This window comes from Lactuca virosa, chromosome 3, assembly GCF_052849685.1.
Source record: "Lactuca virosa cultivar CGN04683 chromosome 3, Lactuca_virosa_CGN04683_v6, whole genome shotgun sequence".
In the NCBI taxonomy this organism is placed as follows: Eukaryota; Viridiplantae; Streptophyta; class Magnoliopsida; order Asterales; family Asteraceae; genus Lactuca; species Lactuca virosa.
Genome location: NC_136428.1, coordinates 25704056 through 25710881, shown reverse-complemented (window position 1 = coordinate 25710881; position 6826 = coordinate 25704056).

Here is a 6826-nt window from a genome sequence, read left to right as displayed (position 1 = left end):
TTAGAAATCATATCACAATTAGTCCTCTAAAGGTCATCTTAGTGCATTCTTATGACTAAGAAGAGGAGTCATGAATTGTTGAAATGGTTAGATCAGGAAGATGAGTCATACTTCGCTCCAAAACAATTCTTAGAGTCATACTCCAAGATTGTAACTTGAGTGACATATCTTAAAGAAAGGTTTAAAACACTTGTCAAATGTAAGAGTAAAAGTGCCTACTCTTGTACATTTGAAATTGGTAAGTTGTGATGTTTTGGATAAAACAAAGACCAACTAAGGCCAATTGTGTGAAGTGTTTGTCTTGATAAAGAATCCGCACTATCTCTTGAATATTTGGCAAGATAGTCTTATATGTCAAGAGGATAGTGGGAGTCTTAAAGATCCTAAAAAGAATTTCAAGAACTAATCAAGAATAAAACCTGAGGTTCTTCACTAGCACACGACTTGAGGTTTATAACCTATCGTGTTGACATATTCTGTGCCCATTCTAGTTAAAGTTGGCTTTGCATAGGAGTTCTGAAAGTTCTCAGTTGGTTGCATAACAACTTGGAAGCAATGGCAGGCCCTGTACTGCCAGGTGGCAAGAAGTTAAGATTGCATAAGTTCAGTCCATATGAGTTTGGATTTGTCATTATCCTTGTCTTGTGACTATGGTTTTAACGATTCACATGGATAAGAACACATACACCATAAAATCTAAGGGTCATAAGGTTTCTCTCTGATTCATGAAAATGATGGTGAGGAAACACTTCCACCAAGTAGATTTGAAGCAGATGGCAAAAGGTCTAAACAATTGAGACTATGATTACGGCATCCCTTTTCATAGTTCTGAAATTGTTTAGACACACATGCATGCTATCTAAGGAAAGGTGTATGATTTTGATAAAGTTTTATCAAAGCATCTCGTATCAGAAATCTGAACTTTGGTAAGAAAGTCAATAAAGTATTGATTTCTAGAAGTCCAGCTCATTTCTGAGTACATGTCAAAGCTAGTGGGAGCATAAGTGTTATGCTAATAATCATCATGTTAGTGGGAGCATGATAATTATTGTTAGTGTTGCAAGTTAGCAATGTTAATTATAGAAAACAAAAGTTTCAATTCGTGAGGCTGCAGGGATTGAAAAAGTTGTTTTGCTATAATTAAGGGAGAGGATATACTTCATTTCAGTTCTAAAGGCTTAGATTGAGACCTTAATCATCTTTAGTCAAGAATATATATATGAATTTCATGTTGGATTGGTTCAACTTAAGGAAATTATATATATTGCGTTCTTAAAATTCGATTATGATTACGGCATCCCTCTTCATAGTCAAATTTTGAAAACATGGCAAATAAAAATATTGTAGCAAAAGACTGGTCTATAATCATGTCTTTATGTGAGACATCATGAATCGTGTACCATTTGCTTTGGGTACAGGATCGATTGCATGTGCTATAATATTTGTCATTTCTAAATTTTTCCAAATGCCCAGAGGCATTAAGAAGGGAAAAGGTCTAGAATTGGATATGACTAAAATGATTAAGCAATTGTCGAGGACAATCTGAGGTTTACCAAAGATTGGTTGCTCAGGGACAGTTGGAAATATAGTGCTAATTTTGGAAGGACCATATTGACATATTCTGAAAAGAGGCATCTCTTATTCAGAAGTGATAGTCAAAATGAGAATATGGAGTTGTCTCCATAGGTGGAAGTTATCTGTGTAAGATTAGAAAACTTAATGCAAGAAGCATGTCCAAAGCAATGTACTTTGAATATGAGACTTAGTTTCCATGGAGTTGATCTCCATTGGAATACCTTATAATGACTGTTGACAAGTCTTTGTGACTTTGTACATATTCATTACAGAAGGGTCAGTGCATATAAGTTTAAAATCTAAACAGATTTCAATAAATGATAGGAATTTGAAATTCTCACATTTTTCGATAAGGATTTGGGAGTGTGAAATTAGAATCATTGAAATTATGTTCAATTGGTTTATTTCACAAAGTAAGGATCATAGACAAACATAGAGTGCATACTTGGTGTATGGCAAAGCTATTGTTTAAGAAAAACATAGTGTACATGGTTGGAGCATGGGACAACTAGTGTTTTTAATTCAAGTATAAAGTTGATAAAACCGAAACAATGAATAATGAGTAATCAGTATGGTGATAAATAAAAGTGTTTATTTATATTCATAGGGTTTGATACCATATTTGATTCATTTATTCTGGTGGTTCACTTTGCATGTTTTGACTTCCAGAATAACTAAGTCGCTCTTCCTGAATGATTAAGTTATTCAAACAATCCACAGTCGGTCATATGTTGGAAGTAGATATGAATCAAGACTGTCATGGGTTGGTTTGTAGAGGTCCAAGTTGGTGGACAAAGTGGTGCTACAACACTCATGAGTGCTCATAATTTATGAGTATTGGATTCAACCCGCGCTCATTTGAATCACTTCATGGATTTTACCACAAGTGATCATGAGACGATAATATCTTATATTCTTCAAACCTCGAGATATGAGTTGTTACAATGAGTTGGTTATACATTGATTGCACGAAAACGCATTTGGTAACTCGATGTTATAAAACGTGCCTTTGTGTATGATTCAACAAGTAGTAGAACAAGCCATATGAGTCGAAGTTTATCCATTCCTTTTACCTTCGGGATAAAAGCGATATCTGTGGGCCCCTCGATGATTTAGCGATGACACATGTGAGTGCTTGGCCAAGCCAGGACTGATTTGATTTGTTCAATAAGTCAGTCATCATAAATTGAAAATCGGGAAACAACAAATGGACAGAGAGAATGATTATAATCCATGTCTCAGTCCATATGATATCTATAATGGAGGAATGTATGATCCCTTATCTAATGGACAAGTCATTGACAAGGTCAGAGTTCGACAGCGGCTTTAAGAGCTACGATTGCCAGTTAGGTTTTGAAGTCATACTCAATAATAGTTTTAGACTTATCCAAGTGGGAGACTGTTGGATTAATGTCTAAGTCCATAACTATATTTGGTATGTACTTGACCCGACCCGGCATGGTCCATTTGGGTTGCACTTCACCGGCACAATTTATATGGATAGTCTTTTGAGAATAGTATATTTATGATTTATATTAATATATTATAAGTTCTAATATATTAATATGGAATCATATTATTTAATTAGTATTGATCAAGAATTAATTTAGAATTAATTAAGTGATCAAAAAGAACTAATTAAATATGGACTCTTATATATATGGAATGGGCCAAGTTCATTTAAGTTAGGCTAAGCTTTCATGGATGGTCCATGGAGCTTTTAACCCATGGATCCTATGCAAATGAAAGGTCATGGGTATTAGGGTTTACATGGATGTAACCCTAATCCTCCATAATATATAAAGGGGTCCTTGGCTCACAAAATTGGCACAAGTGTGTGAAAATAAGAGTGGGCCGATTTTAGTGTGCATACATATTCTCTCAAGTTCTTCCAAGGTGTTTTGGTGATTTGTGATTCCATTTGAGGCTTCCACACTATTGGGGCTAAGATCTTAAAGGTTGAAGACATCAAGCTACATCAAAAGGTATGTCATCTAACTAGAATTTTGTAGTATAGGTGCTTCATAATATGCTAGTTAGGATGAAACCTTGGAATAGTTAATATTTGCATGTATAATAGAGAAAACATAGATCCAAGGTTTATAGGGTTGCATGTACACCATAGGAGTGTTAGAATGCTCAAAACCCAACAGTATTGGTATTTACCTGTAATTTCTATTTGTGTTTCAAGGTTCAGTTGTAATCTTGGATGCTCAGTTAAATGGAAGTATCTTAGTGGGATTTGGTTATTTTAATTTTTGTATTAATGGGTTAATTATCTTTGTCATCAGATTGTATGTGTATTGGTATTTATGATGTTGTGTAAATTCAGATTCTCCTATATATTTGGATATCAGTGGTTGGGATCAAGTGGTGGAGTTCAGGTTAGTCTGAGTGTCGAAGGATTGTGAAGTTTTCAGATTCTAGCATTATTCAAGTGTGGGAGAGCGGGACCTCGCAGTAGGAAGACCATGTGCCAAGGTTTGGTTCTCGGTCAGATATCTCCGAGTTTAAGACTTCCATAACTGTTGAATCTTTTGGTTTCACATCAAGATCATCGTCAATCGTGATGTTTCCGACAATTTTGAGTTTAAGACAACTACATGGTGGTTGATTGGCGGTGCGTAGGTGATCGCGATTATTTATTTCTTCTACTTGTGGTACTTTCGGGGTTGGTGCATTGCTCGAAGTCGGGAGACTCACGAACCAACTCGTGTGGATAAAGTGAGTAGCTATAGGTTGTTGGGAGTATCAGTCATGCCTGAGGAAGTCTCTTACGGAGTTTTTGCATTATAAATCTCGTCTGTTAGCGAGTCGTTATTATGGGTTTGGATACCAAGGTTGGGTAGTTGGATTAGGTGTTTAAGCCCATAACTATAATTGGTATGTACTTAACCCGATAATAGCATGGTTCTTTTGGGTTGCCTTCACCAGATCAATTTGATAGGATGGATATTTGAGAAATAGGTTAATTGTGATTTATTAATATCTTAGAAGTATAATATATTAATTTAGAAATCATATTATTTAACTGGTATTGATCAGGAATTAATTTGGAATTAATTTGGTGATCAAAAGAGACTGATTAAATTAACGGGGACTGATTAGGTAAATCAGTAACACATATAGTTTGGGCTAATGATCCATGTTGATTAGTATGGACTAAATCTTTGTGGAGTCCATGAAGAATTAGTCCAAAGGTCTTATCATATGGATTATTGGATAATAGGCCCAAGGAAGTGAATTAGGGTTTACAAGTTGAAACCCTAGGAATTCCACACTATAAATGTAACCCCTAACACACCAAAATTGGAACCTAAGAGTTCTAAGAAGAACCCTAGCTGTTTTTGGGGATTCCTAGTCTCTTTCTCATTATTCTCCATTTGTTCATGGTGTTTGTGACACATTAGACGCATCACATTTGAGGTCCTAAGCTCTTGAAAGGCCATGTTCTATAAGCTACAACAAAGAGGTATTCTTCTAACTTATTTTATGATTCAAATATCAAAGTTGTATGCTAGTTAGGCTTCATGCTTTGGAAAATGAAAATTGCATGTATAACTAGAGAAAACTTAGATCCAAAGCATTAGGGTTGTATGTGCACCATAGGAGTGTTATAGTACCTAAAACCCAACAGTGGTATCAGAGCCATGGGTGTTTTCTGTTATATAGATGCATTGGTTAATTGTTCAATGTTGAAAAAAAATGGAAATCTATCTTCTGCCAGGGTGAACTCGACGAGTCCACTATGGAACTCGACGAGTGAATTGCCAGACTGGACGAGTTGGACAGTCTGTTGGCAGATTTTCGGGTTTTTTGGCCAGAATTGCATTAGGATCATTACCATGAACTGTTTTATATCATTAAATCTGATTTTTCTGATATGGTAGTGATTAACCTCATCCAATTAAAGATAAATTCTAAAATTTTAAGATAATTACTAGTTTGTATGATAAACCAATTATTTGGATTATTTGATTTGGATTTATCTTGATATATGAGTTGCATTAGGTCAAATTGGTAAAAGATAAATATATATGATTACTTTATTAGTTTAAAATTTTATCTAAATGTTTTTTGAAGAGTTACAAAACTTGCCATCAAGTTTTGGAACTCAAAAGTTTTTTTAAGGAGTTACAAAACATGCCATCAAGTTTGGAATCCAAAAGTTTTGAAGAAGTTTCAAAACTTGCCCACAAGTTTTGGAATTTGAAAAGTCTCACTAATTCTAGAACTCTAGTAATTGAAAGTTTTCAAAAGGCGCAACTCTTGGTTTCATAACTTAAAAATTAATTGAATAGTTTGAATTTTGAATTTTATATTTGGAACCTTGATGTTTTTTTTAATAGTTCAAATTACTCTCTTATGGAGTTGATTAAATTAATTAAATGTTTAAGTAAAAGAGAGAATTAATAAATCCATAATGATATGGTTTAAGTTTAATTAAATTAAAAGTCTAATTTATTAATAGATTAAACCACTTAGTATTTTAAAAGTGTAAAATACACCCTTATACTATATAACATTAAAAGTCTAATATATTATATATGTATAAGTAAAATGTCAGTCTTACCGTTAGTAGGCCTCATTCAAGAACCTGGTCTATAAGGGGTGTTTAAGGACGTGGCCTGTAAAATGACCGCCATTGGGTATCCATTCTTACCCACCGCACTCTTGACTATTGGAGGGTCTTTATCCGAACGGGTAGGATATATAGGACACAAACCTTCATTAATAGGTATGATGAATTACAAGTAACTAAATGTGAATTTGGTGCTAATCCATGAAATTGCACATTGCACCTTATTGGTCATTAGTGGAGCGTGTGTGGTTAACCGGCACACTAGTATGGGACTAATGAAGGAGGGCAATGGGTAGCTCGTAGATTATCATAGATCAATGGAGCGTGTGTGGTTAACCGGCACATTGATTAAGTGATAAATGTCTTCGAGAGTACCAAGCTAATTTGCATGGTTATTCACACCTTGTTTGTGATCCTCGGTATCCCAGTCACAAACTTGAAGGGCATAATCGAGATTAAACATGCCACTGAAAATTTCAATGAATCTCAAAGAATCTAGGAATTTCAATTCATTTAAAACCTAATGTTCATTTTCGTTTTTCATGGTGGAAATTGGTAAATCGTCATTTACCTACCTTCAAATATTTTACAATTGGATTACGACATCCCTCTTCCGAATTATAGAATATTGTGTTGGGTCCTGTTATATAGGATGTTGTTATGCTATAG